Genomic DNA, 22804 nt, shown 5'->3' on the forward strand with positions numbered 1-22804 from the left:
AGGATGTTAGTTTGATACTCATAGTAATGTCATACACAGAAGTTATAAACCAAGAAAATATTTATTAAGTAGTTAAGTACTTGTGCTTCTTTAGTAAAAAAGAACTATTTTTCAAATACACACAAAATACACCAAACAATAAATAACAACTTTAGGTTTAGTTAGTGTGACAATTTTTGAAATAAGGAATTTTATATAAGTTCTTCTTTAGGTAACTCACTTAAAAATGAATTACTTCTTTATGATCTGGATAAGTGTGGACGGGAAAGACTGAGGTGAAACCTCATTATCAACTTTTTTGCAAGCCAGATGAGTCTGGTAGTAATAGAACTGCTCTACATGAATAATATCTAGATCGTTTTTTATCTCTAGGGTAGGAAGGATCATTCAAGGATTTTAAAAATTCCGCTCCCTCTTTTGGAGAGAAGAGCGGAATTGTTCTTCCTCTGAAATGTACTAAGAGTTTAAGGGGAAATCCCCATTTGTAGGGTTATCATGAGTTTTTTTGCAGAAGAAGTTTATAGAGAAAAAATGCACCAAAACCGCATTGTTCAGGAGCGTCTTCTGATGCACAGAGAGAAGAGACTTCATGGAACCACATCCACTTTGCTTGTAAATGTATACCTTGTTCACAAGTAGCGTAAATGCTGTGTATTTTCTGCTGCGCTGCTTTTTTTTTCCAAAAATTCTGGTGTTTAACTGACCAAGCAAAGTGGATGTGATTTCATGAAAACTGCGCCCTCTGTGGTCTAAAGATACCGCTGAACTGTTCAGTTTTGGTGCTCTTTTTCTCTGTTGTCTTCTATGTGAAGCCTAAAAAAACCACAGGCTGCTTTTACACTTGCCGTGTTTTTGCGGGCCATTTTTGCTGCCCCAATAGCTTTCTATGGGGCCGCAATACCGGCCTGCAAAGATTCATCGGAGCGCCGTGTGCCGTACGGCCGTGAGGGCCGTAGATACGGCCGTGAAAAAATATCAAGCATGCTCGATATTTTTCACGGATTATGGACACGGCCGCAATAGATTTCAATGGTACCGACCGCAAAAACAATGGTAGCTTGTTTTTGCAGTACACCGTATTTTTTCCCACCAATTTGTTAAAACTGGGAAAATCGGCGATCCGAGAAGGTTTTTTGCGGCCCGCAAAAACGACCAGCAAAAACGGCCAGCAAAAAACCAGGGGAGTGTAAAAGAAGCCTTACTTTTTTTATCAAAGCTTTTCTGTACTATAAAAAGCATATTAAAAATGCGGCTTCATAGCATCACTAAAAACACATCAAATAAGGAGGAAAAGATTTTTAATATGCAGTTTGGTGCAGATCCTGCAGAAAACAAAAAACACAGTATTTCTACACCGTGTGAACCCTGCCTTACAGACACAAAAAAGCCAGATGTCATATAGTGACGCTACATAAGGATAAGAAAGTTCTGGCGGCTCCAACTATGAATGAAGGTGGAACGACTGGTATGCTGTTCGCTGCTGAAAAACAGAATATGGCGCTACTATGAATGACTCAGAGCACAATATGATATTAAACCAAATTTTCTTGATATCCTTTGCACAAGTTAACGGGATTCTATGTCTCAACAAAATATGGGCCACAACAGCCACAAATCACACAATACAAATTATACAGCCTGAGAGATCCCAAGTGCCAGCTTCATGGAGAAAGACTACCCCAAGACTATGCCACTCCCTCCCTTATCCGGTACGGTGCTTATACAGTGTTTTACCGTCCTCTCAGGTATACAATCTTACACCTGCATCCCGCCTTAATTTCATTAGATTACAAGTTTTCCTTTATAAAATATATATTTACGTGACAAATCACTCAAAGGGAATCTGTCACCCTTTTTTTGGACTATCAGCTGCCGGCATTGACATCAGGGGATTATCTCTAATTTTCATTATGTATTTTCAAACGCTGCACAATCTCTCCATTTGTGGTAAGTAAATCTACTCTCAGTATCAGAATATTTCACTTTTCAGTTGTTCAGTGAACACATTTAGTGTTTTGTTTCAGTATTTTTTTCCACCCATGAGAACTTGGTGTCATATCATGCATGAAAATCATTTTTTTACTTTTCTTGCCATTAGAAATACAATTATTCAATAAATATTTGTGCAATGATTACAACCACCACAATTTACATACACAGATGTTGCCATTCTTATAGAAAGATACCATGCAGAAAGTAAACTCTTAACACAAAAAAACTAGGGAATCTGTGTAGTTACATCTCAAGATCCACTTTATGGAATATTCTTCTGCACCATAATACCTTTGTCATTGACCAGACCACTTCTTCATCATCTCTTGTTTGTATCTGAGCACTTCTTACCATCTCTCCTATGGTAGAGATCACTCCTTCATCAACAATCCCATGGACCAGACAACTTCTTCACCAACTTTCCTATGGACTTGACCACTTCCTCACCACCTTTCCTTTTGTCAAGACCACTTCTTCACCTGATTTTCTATGGACCAGGCCAACTCTCCCATGGACCAGACCACTTCTTCACCAGCTCTCCTAAGGACTAGATCTCTTTTTCACCACCTCTTCTTTGCTCCAGGCCATTTCTTCATCAGCTCTCCCATGGACCAGACCACTCCTTCATCAGCTGTCCTATGGACCATACCACTTCTTCACCAGCTTTGTTATGGACCAGACCCCCTTTTCACCAACTCTCCTATGGACCTGACCACTTCTTTGCCATCTTTCCTATAGACTAGACCACTTTTTCACCACCTCTTTACTTGGGCCAGATCACTCTTTTTCCAGCTTTCCTATGGACCAGACTACTTGTTTACCAGCTCTCACATGAACCAGACCAAGTATTCATCAGCTATCCTATGGACCAGACAAGTGTTTGCCAGTATTCACCCAACTGTGCTACCTGCAAAGAAAAAAAGATCAAACAACTTACTAATAAGGTCAATACCCCACTAGCAACTACTTCACTGTCTATTTTCAGGATTAGTGGCACATATCAAGGTGAGATACTAGATTTATGAACCATCCTCATTGGATCATTTTGTTGCGGTGGGATGGCTTTCAGGCTCTTTTGATCAAAAATGTGTTAACAAAGTCTCATATGTTATACTTGTACTACTACGGATCATTTTCTTACTACAGGGTATCTATTCATTGTTTTATTCTAGATTTTAACCACATACTTGTCTGCCAGGCTGTGTTATACAGGCACTTCTGGCTCTATTATGTGGGTTTGTATGAAGGCATTATGTGACAACAATAAGGTGCCTGAAAACCAAACTTCCATGCAGATTACATTTAGCACAGAGCTCAGTGAGTCGTGTTCAGCTTTAATAATTGGAAATGTTCCTGTGGGCGTTACACCTCAAAGTCCTCCCTAATCAGGAAGCTGAAAAAGAAAGTAAAGCAAAGCTTTCTGACAAGTAAAGAAGTGACAGCGGAGGTCGCACAGATCCCTGGACAACAGTGGCTGTAAGTCTTCTGCTCACCTGTCCATCAGTCTGTAATACGTCGATATGGGTCCTTCTGCTACATATGTGGTCACAAGTCCTCAGACTTCAAAGGCGTTGTCCCTGTCGAAATGGCACAGCTGCCTGTAGGCCTAGATGTTGGAGTTTTGAAACTTATAAGGGAGGCTGAGATTAATCCTAGCTGGATAGCTAGCTAGATAAATAGATAGATAGATAGATAATAGATATGTAGATAATAGATAATGATAGATAGATAATAGATAGATATATAGATAATATATAGCTATATAGATAATACATAGATAGATAGATCGATCGATCGATAGATAGATAATTGGTAGATAGATAATAGATAGTAGATGATGGATAGATAGATAATAGATAATTGGTAGATAGATAGTTAATAGTTAGATAATAAATGATAGAAAGATAGATAGACAGATAAATAGTAGATAGGTGGATAGATAATAGAGTAGACAATAATGCTTGAAAAAGTTTCTGCAACACTTGTGTCAAAATGCCACAGTTTCCATTGGCCACTAAACATCTACTTTTGTTGCACAAAAGTTTGCTTTCTGCACTCCACTAAAGTATTAATACACCTATGTTCCCATTAAAGGGAATCTGTCTCCCCATTTTCGGCCTATAAGCTGCGGCCACAGCCATCAGGGGCTTATCTACAGCATTCTTTAATGCTGAAGATAAGCCCCCGATGTAACCTGAAAGATAAGAAAAACAAGTTAGATTATACTCACCAGGGGGCGGAGGCGGGTGCAGTGGGTGTCGCGGTCCGGTGCCTCCCTTCTTCTAGAGATGACTTCCTTCTTTTGACTTCTACTGCGTCTCATGCGCAGGCATACTTTTTCTGCCCTGTTGAGGTCAGAGTAAAGTACTGCAGTGCGCAGGCGTCGGGAAAGGTCAGAGAGGTCCGGCGCCTGCACATTGCAATACTTTACTCTGCCCTCAACAGGGCAGAGAAAGTACGCCTGTGTAGGAGCCACAGCAGAAGTAAGAAGGAGGATGTCATCTCTAGAAGATGGGAGGCACCAGACCGGACGGCGACACCCATCGGACCGGACCGGACGCCAGGGTGAGTATAATCTAACTATGTTCCCACTATTGTTATAATGCCCCCTATGTTCCCACTAAAGTAATAATACCCAAATGTTCCCACTTAAGCAGTAATGCTCCCTATTTTCCCACTAAATTAATAATGCCCCTATGTTCCCAGTAAAGTAATAATGCCCTTTTGTTCCCACTAAAGCAATAATGCCCCCTATGTGTCCCTCCAAAGTAATAAAGTTCCCTTTGTTACCACTAAAGTAATAATGGCCCCTATATTCCCACTATTGTAATAATGTCCCCTGTGTTCCCACTAAAGTACCATAAAAATGTTCCTTTGTTCCCACTAAAGTAATTCCCCTATGTTCCCACTAAAGTAATATTGCCCCCTATCTTCCCACTAAAGCAATAATGTCCACTTTTTAACCATTTATCTAATAGTGCCCCTATTTTTCCACTATTATAATAATGCTCCCCATGTTCACACTAAAGTAATAATTTCCATGTGTGCCACCAAAAAATAATAATACCCCCCCACAAAATAATGACCCTCACATAATAAAAAATCTCTTACTAGTGCCCACTGATACTTTATTGCATCCTCTCTGTTACCCAGAAGAAAATAAAATTTATACTCGACAGTGATTGACTGCAGCAGTGATGTGCACTGCAGCCAAGATAGCACCCCTGGAACCAAAACACATATATCAGGGCAATGGCGGAGAGCTGGAGCTGCATACGAGGAGAGTAATATCTGTGTTGTTTTTGGGGGGAGGATTACAAGTTTTGTTAAAGTGGAAAACCCTTTTAAAATTGTGGAACTATACAAAAATTACCTACTGAACCAACACCATTAAGGGCTCTCTCAAAATAAATACCAAAATCTTATAAACATGGAGGGACATGAGAAAAAAGAAGCACCCAGATGCGCGTTTCGCGTACAGCTTCCTCCTTGCGTGGGTGCTCCTTTGGCTGCAACCCAGGTCTATTTGTACTCTTGTACAATGTTATTTCCAGCTTTTATGCTATGTTGCTCATGATTGAGCCTATTCTTTATACATCTATGTCTTACTTTAGACACAGTGTTCATAAAATCATAGAGTCATAGAATTGTAGTGTTGGAACTGACCTCCTGGGCCATCTGGTCCAACCTCCTACTCAAAGCAGGATTCACTAAATCATCCCAGACAGATGTCTGTCCAGACTCTGCTTGAAGACTTCCATTGAAGGAGAACTCACCACCTCTCGTGGCAAGCCTGTTCCACTCATTGATCACCCTAACTGTCAAAAAGTTTTTTGTAATAAATAATCTGTCTCCTCCCATTCAGTTTCATTCAGTTTCATCCCATTGCTTCTAGTCTTTCCTTGTGCAACTGAGAACAAAGATGATCCTTCTACAATGTGACAGCCCTTGAGATATTTGTAGACAACTATTAAGTCTCTTCTCAGTCTTCTCTTTTGCAAGCTAATCATTCCCAAATCCTGCAACCGTTCCTCATAGGACATGGTTTGCAGAGCGGTCACCATTCTGTGCGCTCTTCTCTGAACTTGCTCCAGTTTGTTGATGTCTTTTTTAAAATGTGGTACCCAAAACTGGACACAGTATTCCAGGTGAGGTCTGACCAAAGGAGTAGAGAGCAATAATGACTTCATGTGATCTAGACTGTATGCTTCTGTTAATACATCCTAGAATTGTATTTGCCTTTTTTTGCTGCTGCATCATACTGTTGGCTCATGTTCAGTCTATGATCTATTAGTATACCCAAGTCTTTTTCTCATTTGCTGTTGCTTAGCCCTGTTCCTCCCATTCTGTATATGCTTTTTTCATTTTTATTGCCCAGATGTAGTACTTTGCATTTTTCCCTGTTAAAAACCATTCTGTTAGTTGCTGCCCACTGCTCCAGTTTACTTATATCTTTTTGAATCCTCTCACTTCTCTGGTATTAGCTATCCCTTCTAGCTTTGTGTCATCAACAAATTTAATCAGTTTACCCTCAATTCCTTCATCTAAATCATTAGCAAAGATGTTGAACAATACTTGGCCCTGGACAGAGTCATGTGGTACCCCACTTGAGACATTTTTCGAACTGGATGAGCATGTGGACCTGGTGACTTGAATTAATTTATATTAGCTAAGTATTAGCTAAGTATTCCCTCACTATCCACTTGATATTCTTCCAACTGGATGTGCAGCCATTTATGACCACTCTTTGTGTCCGATTACTAAGCCATATAAGAATCTACCTAACAGTTGCCTTGTCCATTCCATACTTAGTCACTTTTTCAATAAGGATGGTGTGAGATACTTTGTCAAATGCATTGCTGATGTCAAGATATACCATATCTACAACATTTCCCTGATCCACCCAGTCAGTGTTTCTGTCATAGAAGGAAATTCAGTTAGTCTGACATGACTTATTAGTTACAAACCCATGATGACTCTGGTTAATCACTTCATTCTTATTCAGGTACTTACATACATGTTGTTTAATAATTTGTTCAACGATCTTTCCTGGTAAAGAAGTCAGACTCACCGGCCTATAGTTCCTTGGGTCTACCTTCATCCCATTTTTGAAGATAGGAACAACATTTGCTCTTCTCCAGTCTTCTGGGACTTCTCCTGTTCTCCAAGAAATTTCAAAGATTATGAAGAGTGGTTAAAAAATTTCTTCTTCTATCTCTTTCGGTACTCTGAGGTGTAATTCATCTAAACATGGAGATTTGAATTAATTTATGTTAGCTAAGTATTCTCTGTCTTTCTGTTTATAGATAGCCTGGATTCTTCTAATCCTTTCATAGGACAGTGAAGATCAATGTTACATTTGCTTTCTGAGAGAAAACAGATGAAAAATGGGAATTTAAAAGTTTGGCCTTCTCAACATCCTTTTTTACCATTTCACCACTTTCATCCTGTAAAAATCTTATAGCATCTTTGACTTTTCTTTTACTTTTGACATAACCCCAAAATCCTTTTTATATTGCTTTTGACGTCTCTTGCAAGCCTTAATTCATTGTCAGCTTTAGTAATCTGATTCATGCCCTGCAGGGTCTGCAGACTGCATTATAATCTTCTTTCTAGATTATAGAATCTAGATATGCCTCCCTCTTTGACCACGATTGTGCTTAGAGAATCTATTTTTCAAGATTTCCCTTCCTTCCTGGACATTTTTGTCCTTAAGGATATCCAGCCATTGGATCCATCCAATTTTCTTTCTGAGTCCCTTAAAATCTGCCTTTCTGAAATCTAACCTTGAAGTCTGAGTCTTCACAGGTCTTCCTCCTCTAGATATCCAAAAATCTAAAATAGCATGGTCGCTACCTCCTAGGGTCCCAGTATCTCTTACCTCCTCAACCATTTCCTCCCTGTTTATAAGGATTAGATCCAAGGTAGCAGATCTCCTTGTTTTCTCCCCTATCCTTTGGAAGATAAAGTTGTCAGAAAGAGGTGATAAGGATCTGCTTGACCTGTTAGTTTTACCTGAGAGAGATTCCCAACAAAAGTCTGGATTTTTGAAATCTCCCATGACCACTATGTCATATTTTTGGAGAACTTGGCCATCTGATGCATAAAGAGTAGTGATGGGCAAGCACTAAAATGCTCGGTTGCTCTTTGCTCGGGTCAAGCAAATTGGAATGCTTCAGGTGGTCGATCCGAGCAATCAGCCCAATGTAAGTCTATAGGAAACTCGATCATTTTTCCTGCAGCCCCCCTGGCAGTCTGCAGAGGGACTAGAAATTGCGGAAATCAATGAGAATAGTGCTCATCTGATATGGTAACAGCATGGAGAAGACCCCTGGAAGCATTTCTGGCTCCCAGGTCACTGCTGTGAACAATGTTGTCAGAGTTTTATGCCACTTTTACAGACTCACAATAAAACATACAAAAACGAAACCAAAATACATTTTCCTGGGAAATATGTTAAGGAACATCCTTTCCAGGGTAATGACTTGTATATAAGGCAAAATATATAACCAAAAACAAAAATGCTCCTCCACACCTTGGGTTATGTTCACACGTAGTGTTTTTGATGTGTTTTTGAACTTTAGCATTGCTTTCAACCAAGACAAATGCATTCACTGGGAAATGTCATTTTAACATTTTACAACCTTATCTGGCCATGTGGTGTGTGACTTATCATCAGACACATACTATTTCATTTATGAAGGAGGGATTCTGTAAGTCACAAAGCCTACTTTTATGGGGCCATTAGGCGGTCTTTACTATTCTTAAAGGACCAGCAGTCTGCCCTCACTATTCGTAGAGAGCCATCAGCCAGATATGCTTTGTTGTTCCCATTATTAAACAGTGGGTCTCCTATACTGTTATTGCGTATGCAGTGAGTGTCAGGGCTGCCCAAAAGTTTGGATGTACCCCAATACCCCTTTGAAGAGATGTACAGGAGGGCCTCCTGAAAACAATGTTCCCATTGTTAGAAAGTGGGTCTCCCATAGCGTTTTTCCTATGCAGTGAAAAATTTGGAGGCACTCCAATGCCCCTTGGAAGAGAGGTGGAGGAGGGCCTCATAAAAAATGTTCCCATTAGAAAGGAGCGGGTCTCCTATACTTGTAATGCCCATGCACCAAGTGTATGGGCTGACAAACATTTACCCTTGGGGGCATATATGAACATACCGTATAATAAATTTTTTTTACAGGCATCATAAACACCTTTTAAAAAAAATTATGTGGGTGTTGCATCACCGACCACGGTCACCCTGAGGATATGATGGTGGAGGATGAGGATGAGGAGAAGGAGGTGGACAACAGCAAATAGCCACAATCAGGAAGGTTATACCCCTGTCTGGGTGTGAAGAGGTGCATGGAAATAGACCTCCCAAAAAAGACACTGGATTTGAGTTTATGTTACGCTGCTAACAAACAGTGGTATTGAGAAGTCTGGCCCAATCCAGCCCTTGTTCATTTTTACAAGAGTCAGCCTGTCAACATTTTCAGTTGACAGGCAGATGCGCTTATCAGTTATAATTCCACCAGCAGCAGTAAAAACCTGCTCTGACAAAACGCTAGCAGCAGGGCAGGCCAGGACTTCCAAGATGTAGAGAGCCAGTTTATGCCATGTGCCCAGCTTGGATACCCAATAATTATAAGGCACAGAGGAATCACAGAGGCCATTGGTACAGTCAGCAAGGTACTCCCTCAGCATCTTCCCAAAATTTGCACTACTTGTTAGAGTACCCAACGCCACAGGGTCTGTGCGATGTGAGGGTGTCAGGAACACCGCACTCCACTTGCTCACTGAGCTAGTGCGTGTGTCCTGAGTAAGACAAACTGTGCTCAGCGATACCTGTGGAGCGGGCAGCAGCAGAGAAGGTGCGTGCTTCAGACCAGTAGGACCTAAAGCACATGACTGCTGGGGGCGTGGCCTAAACCTCAGAGAGATAGGAGCTGCAGGAAAACTCCTAGCAGGGTAACTATGGGACAAAGTTACCACAGAGCATAGACAGGCTGGGGTCAAAGCGCGAGATAGCACGACAAAACCAGAGGATAGACAGAACGGGGAGTCAGGATGTAGCCAATGAGTCATACACTGAGATAGCTGCAAAGTACAAGAGAGGCAAACAGAATAGTCAGGTCACAGGCAAGGAGTCATACACAGAGAGGGTAGCGCAGTACAGAATCAACAGGCAAACTCACAACGGGGTACAGAACCGGGTCAGAACCATATAAGCAAGCTAGAAGACAATGAACAGGTACAGACACACAGGGGTCAATACACTCGGCCAAAGGCAAAAGTATAACTGACGGGGATTGGAGTTTCCCAGGGCTATAAGAAACTCTCCCTGAACCAAAGAGAGGCCACAATAAATAACCCCAGGCATGCAGGTCAAAGCCTGCACAGGGCTCAAGACATTAACCCCTGACGTGCAGGTCAAAACCTCCACTGGGATCATGACAGAGGGCCTGAGAAAACTTTCCCAGAACTTTGACAGTGTTCCCCTGGCTCTGCTGGATTGGAGTTGTGTCTCTCTCGATTGTAGTCCTTGGTTGACCAACCAACTGTGACCTATGCTGCCAGCATTTTCAGATGGGAATTTTTTTAATAATTCCGCAACAACGGCCGTCTGGTACTGCGCCATTTTAGTAAACCTGTCCGCCTAGCATATAAGAGATAGAAGGTTCTACTTATATCGTGGGTCTAGATGTGTCATCAACCAGTAATGACTGTCACCCAAAATTTTGAGAACGGGAGGATCACGGGAGAGGCAGCATTACATAAACTCAGCCATGTGTGCCAGACTGCTAACAGACAAGACTTCCATGTCCTCACCAAGAGGACAACTGACCGTGCCCTCCTACTCCTCCTCCCTGTCCTCAGGCCATCCAAGCTGAACACATGGTATCACAGTTGTGCAGGCAGTAGCATCTATAGCACATGAAACTAGCTCCTGTTCTTCCTCCTCCTCTTCTTCCTCATTGTCACCCAATCCACGTTGGGATGAGATGAGGCTGGGCTGTGTGTAATCACCCTGTATGGTTCCTTACTCCATCTCATCGTGCTCTGCCTGCAATGCATCCTTTTTGATTGTGAGAAGAGAATGTTTCAGAAGACAGAGAAGCGGGATGGTGACGCTAATTATGACGTAATCACTGCTCACCATCTTGGTGGAGTCCTCAAAGTTTTGGAGGATGGTACATATGTCTGACATCCATGTCCACTCCTGAGGTCTTATGTGTGGAGTCTGAACTGAATATCGATGGTCTTGTTGATGCTGGTAGTCAACAACTGCCCTGTGATGAATGGGTCACCGAGGAGGATGGCAAGAACAGGCTAAGCCAAAAGAAGACCAGAGAGGTTGGTAACTAACGGGATTGCAGACCCCTGATCCTATCCGCACAACTAGCAGTAGCCATGGAGCATTCCTACGATGCCCTAGACGCTTTGTCACAGCCGGAGGACTAACTAAGCCTAAAGACAGAAAGATGAAATCTAAACTGCCCCGGAACAGATCCCCAAAGGAATAGACAGCCCCCAAACATATATTGTCGGTGAGACAAGATGAGACACAAACACAGGCAGAGAACAGGCTGAGCAAACGGTGGGGCCCAAGCTATCTAGACAAGACAGGACAGAAAAGATACTGTCTGCAATCACGCACAAAACCCTGAAAAAGTCCAACACTTCTGATATACAAGAAAACCTGAGATCACACGATCTCACCCTCGCTAGATCAGCACTCTGGTATAAACTGGCAGCAAGCAAAAATATACTAACATAACAGGGAACTGAACAAGCTGCAACATATGAAGCAGGGCCCAGCGCTGCCCCCAGCAGGGAGCACGCTGAACCCTAGCAGCAAAGCAAAAAAAGACACAACCAGATTAGATGCAAAGGATTAACAAAAGAATCACTTAGCTGAACATGCAGATCAGGCAGGGGACATAAGAGCTCCAAATGCACACAGAGGAAAAAATCACCAGCAACCTTCAAGAGCAGCCAGCTCCATTATATGCTCCCAGCCAGAAATCCCAGATTCCCAATTATCATCGTCAGGTGGAGAACCTCCATCCACCTGGCCAGCTCCACTATTCTCAGTAACCACGAGAGGGAGCAGAGGGAGCTTCGGCTCAGAAATCCGAGCAAGGGAGTTCACAACAGTACCTCTCCTTGAGGAGGGGTCACAGAACCCTCATCCACGCCACCAGGCCGATCAGGATGGGCCCGGTGAAAGGCACATATCAATCTCTTGGCATGGATGTCAGAAGCAGAGACCCAAGAATTATCCTCCTGGCCATAACCCTTCCACTTGACCAAGTACTGAAGCCTCCGTCTAGCCAGACGAGAATCCAATATCTTCTCTACCTCATACTGCAAATTACCCTTAACCAGTACAGGGTCAGGGGCGCTGCCATGGGAACGACTGGCTCCACAAACCTTTTCAGCAAAGATTTATGAAAGACGTTATGAATCTTAAACGTAACTGGAAGAGCCAAACGAAAAGAAACGGGGGTTAAGGATTTCCAAAATCTTATAAAGTCCAATAAACCTTGGCTTAAATTTTGGAGATGCAACCTTCATGGGAATATTTTTTGAGGACAACCAAATCATATCACCCACTTTAAACCAGGGACCAATGGTCCTACGCCTGTTGGAAAACAGTTGGGCCTTTTCCTGAGAGTGGGACAACTTATCCACTACTTGGTCCCAAATCTGCTGCATTCTCTCTACCACAGAATCCACACCTGGGCAGGCAGAAGCTTCTACCTGCCCTGAAGAAAATCGAGGATGAAAGCCAAAGTTACAAAGGAAAGGAGACATCAAAGTGGCAGAGCTAGCCCTATTGATTAGCGTGAATTCGGCCAATGGCAAAGATGAGACCCAATCATCCTGATCAGCAGATATGAAACATCTCAAATAGGACTCCAATGTATGGTTTGTTCTCTCAGTCTGCCCATTGGTCTGAGGATGAAATGCAGAGGAGAAAGACAACTGAATTCCCAGTTTGGAACAAAAAGCCCTCCAAAGTCTGGAAAAAAAGTGGACTCCTCTGTCCGACACAATGTTCTCAGGAATCCCATGCAAATGAACCACTTGTTGTAAAAACAATGGCACCAACTCAGAAGAAGATGGCAACTTTAGGAGTGGTACAAGATGAACCATCTTAGAAAATCTATCACATATCACCCAAATAACAGTCATTCTCTGAGAGACAGGAAGATCAGAGATAAAATCCATTGAGATATGGGTCCATGGCCTCCTGGGCACCGGCAGGGGCATCAACCACTAGCACAAGAACAGGGCTTAGACCGAGAACAAGTCCCACAGGAAGAAAGAATTACACCCTCATTTAGAATGGTCGTAGGCTCAGTCACGTCAAGAGAATCCGCAAAGAAACTCCTAGAAAGGGCGTCCGCCTTAACATTCTTAGTGCCTGGAAGAAAGGAGACCACAAAATTAAAACGCATGAAAAGCAAGGCCCACCTAGCCTGTCTAGGATTCAAGCGCTTGGCTGATTCAAGATAAATCAAATTCTTGTGATCGGTGAGGACCACAACTTGATGTCTAGCTCCCTCCAACCAATGTCTCCACTCTCCAAATGCCCACTTCATGGCCAATAATTCCCGATTCCCCACATCATAGTTACGTTCAGATGGAGAAAATTTTTGAGTATAGAAGGCACAGGGATTAATCTTAGAGGTTACCGGATCTCTTTGAGACAAAACGGCTCCTGCACCAATCTCAGAAGCATCTATCTCCACCTGAAAAGGGAGTGAAACATCAGGTTGCCGTAGAACTGGAGCAGAAGTGAATCTCTGCTTAAGCTCCTGAAATGCCGAGACTGCCTCTGGAGACCAATTTACCACATCAGCGCCCTTTTTGGTCAAATCCGTCAAAGGTTTAACAATACCAGAAAAATTACTTATAAATTTACGGTAGAAATTAGCAAAACCCAAACACTTCTGAAGAGCCTTCAGAGAAGTGGGCTGAACCCAATCATAAATGGCATGTACCTTGGCCGGGTCCATTTCAATAGTAGACGGGGACAAAATGAATCCCAAAAACGAATTCCTCTGTACACCAAAAAGACATTTTGATCCCTTAACATACAGAGTATTTTCCCTCATAATCCAGAACACAGTCCGGACATGTTCCACATGAGAATCCCAATCACTAAAAAAAATCAAAATATCATCCAGATAAATGATCAAAAACTTATCCACATGGTCCCGGAAAATATCGTTCATAAAAGATTGGAAGACGGAAGGGGCATTAGTGAGCCCAAAAGGCGTCAACAGGTACTCAAAATGTCCCTCCGGAGTATTAAACGCCATCTTCCATTCATCCCCGTGCTTGATGCAAATAAGATTATACGCCCCCCTGAGGTCAAGTTTGGTAAACCAACAAGCACTTTTAACTCTGGAAAATAAATCAAAAATCAGGGGTAACGGGTACTAATATTTAACAGTGATCTTGTTAAGGGATCGATAGTCAATACAAGGCCTTAATGAGCCATTTTTTTGGCCACAAAGAAAAAACCAGCCCCCAAAGGCGAAGAGGATGGTCTGATATAACCCTTCTCCAATGATTCCTTGATATAAGATTGCATAGCATCATGTTCAGGTACAGATAAGTTTAAAATCCGACCCTTGGGAAATTTACAACCAGGCATTAACTCTATTGCGCAGTCATAACTCCTATGAGGAGGCAAAGATGCGGACTTACTCTCACTAAATACATCAGAAAAATCAGCCAAATAGTAAGGAACGTCTTGAGACTGGGGAGAGGTGGAGAAAACAGGAGTGTCACTAAGAACACATTGACAACCCCAACTCACCACAGACAGAGATTTCCAATCTAAAACAGGATTATGGGTTTGCAAATAAGGAAAACCTAGTACAATAATATCATGCAAATTGTGCAACACCAAAAATTTACAATTCACTTGATTGTCTGGGGCGACCCGCATTATCACCTGGGTCCAAAACTGGGGTTTATTCTCCGCCAAAGGGGTAGCATCAATCCTCCTCAAGGGAATAGTTCTCAGGGGCACCATGGGGAAACCACAATGCTTGGCAAAGTCAAGATCCATCAGATTCAAAGCTGCTCCTGAATCCACAAAGGCCTTAGCAGAAAAAGTAGACAAGGAGCAGATCAAGGTAACGGCCAAAAAGGAACTTAGGCTGTACACTGCCCACAGCAAATGCATGAGTAAAACGTTTTTCTGGTTTAGTGCAGACAGAAATAACATGAGAGGCGTGCCCACAAAAAAAGCATAACTTATTACGCCTTCTAAACTCTTGACGTTGCGCCCTAGACAGAACCCTATCACATGGGTTCAGAAGTTTGTTCAAAAGGCAGCACCGCCTCTCGTGTACTTTTATGTTCACGTAAACATCGATCAGTTTGAATGGCTAATGATATGGAGTCGTTAAGACCAGAGGGGACAGGAAATCCCACCATAACATCTTTTACGGTTTTTGCCAGACCTTTCCGAAAGAGAGCTGCTAGGGCATCATTCCATTTAGTAAGGACCACCCACTTTCTCAACTTCTGGCCGTATAACTCTGCAGAATCCTGACCCTGGTTCAATTCCAAAAAAGTCTTCTCAGCTTGATCAATAGTATTAGGTTCATCATACAACAACCCCAGGGCCTGAAAAAACACATCCACATTAGCCAGAATAGGATCTCCAGGTGTCAGAGAAAAAGCCCAATCCTGGGGATCGCCGCGCAGCAGTGAGATGACAATTTTAAGCTGCTGCACCGAGCTCCGTGATGAATTAGGCTTCAAGGCAAGAAATAATTTACAGTTATACTTGAAATTCAAAAATTTAGACCGATCCCCAGAAAACACATCAGGAGTAGGGATCTTTGGTTCTAAAGCAGATGACTGAGCGAGATAGGAAGAAATTCCCCGCACTTCAGCAGCGAGCTGCTCAACACGATCAGATAATTGCTTAGTCTCCATTAAAGGAAAAATCCTCCTACGGCCCCAGAGAAAAAGTGGAAAAAATGTATGTAAAAAAAAAATTCTGACACTTTTTTCTTTACAATTCTTTCCTTCTTTTGAGTACCCTAGTGTCTGCGGTTTGGCAGGTGATTCTGTTATGAATGGGTCACTGAGGAGGATGGCAGGAACAGGCTAAGCCACCAGAAGACCAGAGAGGTTGGTAACTAAGCGGATTGCAGACCCCTGATCCTATCCGCACAACTAGCAGTAGCCATGGAGCGTTCCTACAATGCCCTAGATACTTCGTCACAGCCGGAGGACTAACTAAGCCTAAAGACAGAAAGATGAAATCTAAACTGAACCGGAGCCGATCCCCAAAGGAATAGACAGCCCCCAAACATATATTGTCAGTGAGACAAACACGAACACAGGCAGAGAACAGACTGAGCAAACGGTGGGGCCCAAGCTGTCTAGACAGGACAAGACAGAAAAAGATACTGTCTGCAATCACGCACAAAACCCTGAAAAAGTCCAACACTTCTGATATACAAAAAAACCTGAGATCACACAATCTCACCCCCGCTAGATCAGCATTCTGGTATAAACTGGCAGCAAGCAGAAAGATACTAACATAACAGGGACTGAACAAGCTGCAACATATGAAGCAGGGCCCAGCGCTGCCCGCTGAGCCCTAGCAGCAAAGCAAAAAAAGACACAACCAGATTAGATGCAAAGGATTAACAAAAGAATCACTTAGCTGAACATGCAGATCAGGCAGGGGACAAAAGAGCTCCAAATGCACACAGAGGAAAAAAATCACCAGCAACCTTCAAGAGCAGCCAGCTCCATTATATGCTCCCAGCCAGCAATCCCAGATTCCCAATTATCATCATCAGGTGGAGAACCTCCATCCACCTGGCCAGCTCCACTGCTCTCAGTAACCATGAGAGGGAGCAGAGGGAGCTTCGACTCAGAAATCCGAGCAAGGGAGTTCACAAGACTACAGTCTTCTGCTCACAAATCCTTCTTAACATCTGCAGTGTAGAGTTCCAATGTGTGCAACATCACACACCAGATGGTGAGCCGGAAGCTACAAAAGCTGCTAAAGCACAGCAAGGCCGTCGGAAGCTGTAGCTGACTTTCTAAAATGGGCATACAGGAAGTGTACTTTGACAAGCAGATCCTGCAGCTCCAGATCAGTTTTGAGAAACTGCTGAACCACAAGGTTAAGCACATGGGCACAGAGACACAACGTTTATGGACGAGTAACCTGGGTCAGCAACCACAAACCGAGTATACGGAAGTATCACCGACACCAAATCCCGGAACTGCCAACATTAAATAATCGCCCCAGAACAAAAGAGAGGCGAACTAGAATTAACCCTGACCTGACCAGGATGGAGGTTGGAACCATTTTGACCAGAATCATGACAGTGGGTGTTTGTTGTGGCACAATTTGAGCTTGCCCACGGCCTCGGCCTCTGCATGCACTATCACCATCACGTCCAGTTCCCCATCTTTTGCCACGCGCCTTGCCCATTTTAAATGGAGGACAATATTTTCTATGTTCACTACAAATGGCTGAATTTGGAGCGAACTTATATGTGATCCGTGTGATGGACAAACCATAGTTTTGAATAGCTGACCTGTAGGTAACTATTTTTAGCAGCAAACTGATGTCAATAACTTCGCTAACACACTGCAACAAAATTTAAATGGAGGCCAGAAATGGCAGAATTTTGAGCGCACTTTTTATCTCTGATCCGTGTGATGGATAAACCACAGTTTTAAATAGATGGATTTTTAGCGCTGTAATATGGAAAGGATCTGGCTGTATTCTGCAGTGCCAACAAGCAAATATTCCTGGCCCCTGATACCTGGGGCTATGTCTAGAAATATCTGTAAAAGCAGCAGTTGCAAACAGAACTGGAATGGACCCTCTTGCTATATGCACTGCAGTCTGCCAAATACACTGCCTGCCTGCCTAGCACTGATATCTATGCAACTGGATTGGTCCTCAGAAGGACTGTTAGTTGAGATGGATATGTGCATAATATATTGTGGTATACCTATACTAAGAAACAAGCAAATCTCTCCCTAGCTCAGCAGCACCTCTCCCTATACTGCCTGATTCCGGAGCTGACTGTGACGAGTATGGCGGTGCCAAGTCTGATGTAGACCTGATGACGCTGTGCGCCCGGCCAATCACTGTAATGCCACAACCAACATGGTTGTCTGTGTGGCAGACAATCCCTGCATGCTCATTCGCTATCTAAAGAGCGCCAAACATGCAAGGAGGGGACCCGAGCTCCCACCGAGTAACCCCAGAAATATTCGGCGAACTCCAAGCATCTCAAGCAGTGAGATGTTCGGGCGAGTATCGAGTAGTGGCGAGCATGCTCGCTCAACACTAATAAAGAGTTCATCCATATCTTCAGCTTGCACAAGCAGCCTGTAGTAAATGCCTACAGTGGTGTCCTTTCTGTTGTTCTCTCCTTGTATTCTTACCCAAACAGTTTCCATAGAACTACCAGTCTCTGAAGCTTCACTCTCTGTGCAGATATATGCGTTTACACGTTTCTAACATTCAATGCGACACCTCCTCCTCGTTTATCAAGTCTGTTTCTTGCAAATAAGTTGTATCCTTCTAGCCTTGTATTCCAATCATGTATATCGCCCCATCAAGTTTCAGTGATTCCAATGACATCATATTTCTTTTCCTGTGTTAGTAGTTCCAATTCTCATTGTTTGTTGCCCATGCTTTGTGCATTCGTATAGAAACATTTTAGCTTGTGATTGGTTTCTCTTTCTCCAATATTTTTATTATTTAGATTTTTTTGTCTTTGTTCTTCCTTTTCACTTCTAATAGCAGAATTCTCAATGGTATTTGTCCGGTGTGTGACTTTTTTCAATGAGTGATTCACTTATGCAGTTGTATTTCATGTTTTGTTCCAGTGGCTATTTGCCTATACTCCATATCAGGGATGGAGTGGGACTAAAATTGAGCCCTGGCATTTGAAATGACACAGGCCCATGCTGTCCTCACCCCTGAGTCCCAGATAGCGATATCTATTACTAATATAACCCTACCTGGGAGAAATCAAGATTTTCTACAATGCTATTATTTCTAATACCAATAATATTGCTATATATGATGAATAATGATAATAATTATTATAATTATTATAATAATAATACTGCACATAAAGTGATTTCAGACTTTAAGTTCTTGCCTGGAGAATCTTTCTCTAAAATCACTGAACTAGGACTGATATCACCACCATACAGTGACCATATAATGATAATATCAGTTCTGCACTTGTGCTCTGCAGAGCATATATGTTTGTACTATACAGGTTCTCACTAGTAATGTTCTACTGATTGTCATAATTCACTTTCCCTTTTTTTCATTTGACCTGGACCCACCATGACCTCTTCTTCCATCTATAATTCTTCCCTGTAAAATGTCACACACAGACATCCTTGATTTAGTGCTTTCCTCAAATCCTACCAATTCTACACAAGCCATACAGTGCTATTTATAATGCTCTAGACAGTGATAATGCCCCTTCTTTGCCCCATATAGTAATAGTGGGTCGCCCTCCCAGGGCTGTGGGGTACTCGGTACCGGGCCGGTGTCAGGGGGATATGCTGCGGTGGCGGTGACCCGGTCCGTGGCCCTGGGCGCCCAGTAATATGGTCGTTTAATGTAATGGTTTATATGGATAGTTCGTGACGCCACCTGTGGTGTTTGGCAAGTAAGATGTTAGGCCAACGCTGCATACAGACCCGCTGAGACTGATGGTATGGTGCAGCAAAGATGGTGTAGTTCCCCACAGGTGGAGCTGTGGTCCCAGGGCAGTGTAGATGCGCTGGTGGAGAGGTACCGGCAGTGTGGATGTTGGCACCCAGATGTAGCAGTGCTGAAGGTGTGAACGCACAAATGATTGGCGGACACCAGGGCTTGCAGTTTCAAAGCTTTACTCACAGTTCGTGGTGCACACTGGTGCCTGCCTCCGTGCCGTGTCCTCTGGGGAAGAGGCCCAGCCAACCTTCAGGCAAGACAGGATTCTCCCCGCCAACACTCCGCCAACGTGTGCCTTTCTGAACGACTCCTCCAATGCGCCTTTAATTGTGAAGCACTCCAGTTATTAGTTACCCTGGAATGCCTCCTACAGATGTTCCTAGAACCTCACTTGTATGACAGACAGCTGTAGCCTGCTCGGGGACCTCCTGGATCCCGGCTTTCTATCAGTGTTGCTGATGTGTCCCAAGTCTTAGATGGGAGTAGTGCATTTACAGCCAACTACTCCACCGGTGTCTGCTGCTGAACCATAAGTGTCCATGCAACCTCGGGGACCGGGCCCCGGCCTTGCGCTGAGAACCTATAGGCAGGGTTCCTCTCTCAACCCACGTCTCCTCTCTGTTCTCTTCTCCTTCGTTCCATGCTTGTCTTTCTCTCTCTTATGGAAATGCAGGTTACAGTTCTACGTCTCTCTCTTTCTCTCTCTCCTTTCCTGTGCCAGCTGGCTCAGATCACTGAGGCAGCTGCAGCACTCCTTCTCCTCAGACCAGTCCTCAGACTCTCCTGTCTGACTGTCTTCCTCCTCTCCCCTCCTGAGACTGACCTATAAATCCTATTTTTCCCCTTCTTTTATATCTAACTCCTCCCACCTCCCAGCACATCTCGTGTTTCGAAGCAAGGAACCACCAGAGGTGCTCTGCTACTCTCTAAGCACTGAGCCGCAATGTGGCCCTGCTGAACTATCCTGTGTGTGGGGTGCAGGTGTTGGAGTGTGGCAAGGAGTTCCCACCTTACCTGGATGCTGAGGCACTACACCTTAGGAGAAGGTGCAGCACCTCTGTGGCGACTGAGCCTCAGGGGCGCCACATACCCCCCCGTTAAACGCAGCACGTCCACGGGCTGCAAGGTAAACAGAGTTGACAGCAAAGAAACATACAAAAATTTTGTAATGCAAAACAAACTTTTCTTATACTAATCTTCCTAGTATAGGAGGCACTCATCTTGAACGTTACTAACAATTCTTATCTAACTATCTAAAATTTTTAATTCCTAAGTGCAATTCTCAGTTCAAAGTGCTATGCTCTGTAACACATTTTCTTTATTAGTTTCCTCTTACTCTGTCAGTTTACTCTTCTTGACGCAAGACGCTGACCACAGATACCTGGTTCGTCATCTGTCTCTTTCAATTCTTTATTCACACTGCTCATCTCTATATCAGACATTCCTAATTTTCCATAAAAGCCGTTTCTCAGTTATTAATACTCTTATAAAACACATTATCAAATGCTTTTCAATAAAACATTTCAAAGATTCTTGTAAGTGCTGGACACCGCTCTTAGCCGGGATTTCTTGCAGTGTCCTTGGAGGTAGACATCATTCTTCGAAAAGTGTCCATGCAAAACATCATCTTCGCAAAGTGTCTTTATGTAAAACATCATCTTCGCAAAGTGTCTTTATGTAAAACCAAGAGAAAGCACCTAAAGAGGTGCAAACTATTTACAATAAAGTTTTGGATCATACAGCGTCCATGATCTCCTCAGTTCCAATCAGAAAACAACGCTGCCAATCAAAACTAGGCAACCATGATGAACAAAAAGGCACAACTAGTGCAACAAACCCTCCTGGGTAACAAGATTATTTGGGGAAATTTTACTTGTGTTGATCCCCTCCTGGGGTTCTAGAAGCTGAACTGGAACTGCTTCCAGATGTAGTGTCTTCATCTTGATTCTGGTTTCTGGCTAAACGCATGTATTCTGCCTCCCACAAGGTGAGATAGGGACTAGTCGGGGTAATTGAAAGGGCCATCGAAACGTCCACTGCCTGCGGGGACAGCGCATCTGCTGCCGGCGCCACTGCTGCTGTTGAGGATTCAGCCAGCTCTGCCGCTAGTTCCTCGGGGTCTGATTCCTCAGTGTCCATTGGGACTTCAGTCAGCGGTACCGCAGTCGGGGGTCGTCAGCGTAGGTCAGCTGGGCCTTTCCTGTCCAGAGGTTCCGTTCCCAAAGCTAAGGTCACCCCCAGGGCAGTCACCATACCTGGCCTTTCCAGCCGCGGGTCCGGCTCCAGTTCCGGGTGATGGATGGCAGCCACTGCAACTCCCAGATTTCTTGCCTGGATGGGCCGCAGCTGAAGCCAATCTGGAGCAGGGCTGGCTTCTGCTGGGGTTGTCGGTGGAGGCTGGGGCAACCGCGCCCGGTCCAGACGGAAGCGTGGTCCCGGTCCTCCGTTCTGTTCCAGAGCTCTCATATATCTCCTCCGAACGAGACTCACCCAATGGCAGTATTGGGTGTGAGGTGGTGGAGGCCGCTACTGAGGATGTATCAGTGGTCGCAGTCTCCGCAGGGGCGGCCTGGGGGCAAGTGGCCTCTCCTCCCCCTGTTCTTCTGACTTCCCCTCGCTTTTCATCATGGCGTTCTGGCATTCTTCTTCCTGCCTTGGCCCCTTTCCCGCCACTGGCTTCTTCTGCCCCTCCTTCCGGGGGCGGCGCCTTCTTCCCACGCCTCCATACCAAGCCAGTATACGAACCCCTCGGGGGGTGGGCCATGTCGCTGTCACATAGTAATTCAAGCAGGGAAGGCCCAATACTCTTCGCGATCTTTTCTTAGGACCTCCCATCTTTTCACGCCCTTCTTCTCAGTGCCAGCGGTCATTTCTAATGTCCATTTTACAGTCAAAATAGGTCTTCTGCACATTTTCAAAAGTGTAAAGTCCAATAAATCTCAGGCGCACAGAACCCGATGGTATCGGGTCTCATCCTTTTCGTGACGCCAAAATTGGGTCGCCCTCCCAGGGCTGTGGGGTACTCGGTACCGGGCCAGTGTCAGGGGGATGTGCTGCGGTGGT

General features: G+C 43.9%; 1 protein-coding gene across 1 annotated transcript in view; it reads left to right on the top strand.

Moving 5' to 3' along the window:
- The first annotated feature begins 3361 nt into the window (after window positions 1-3361).
- LOC141085231 (uncharacterized) overlaps window positions 3362-22804 on the top strand; it is a 58801-nt gene continuing 39358 nt past the window's right edge. Inside the window, exon 1 of the mRNA XM_073570501.1 lies at window positions 3362-3468. The gene's annotated coding sequence lies outside the window, so the exon portion shown is untranslated. The remainder of the gene's footprint in view (window positions 3469-22804) is intronic.

Source organism: Dendrobates tinctorius, unplaced genomic scaffold (genome assembly GCF_039654945.1).
Source record: "Dendrobates tinctorius isolate UK_male_01 unplaced genomic scaffold, ASM3965494v1 ptg000028l, whole genome shotgun sequence".
Lineage (NCBI taxonomy): Eukaryota > Metazoa > Chordata > Amphibia > Anura > Dendrobatidae > Dendrobates > Dendrobates tinctorius.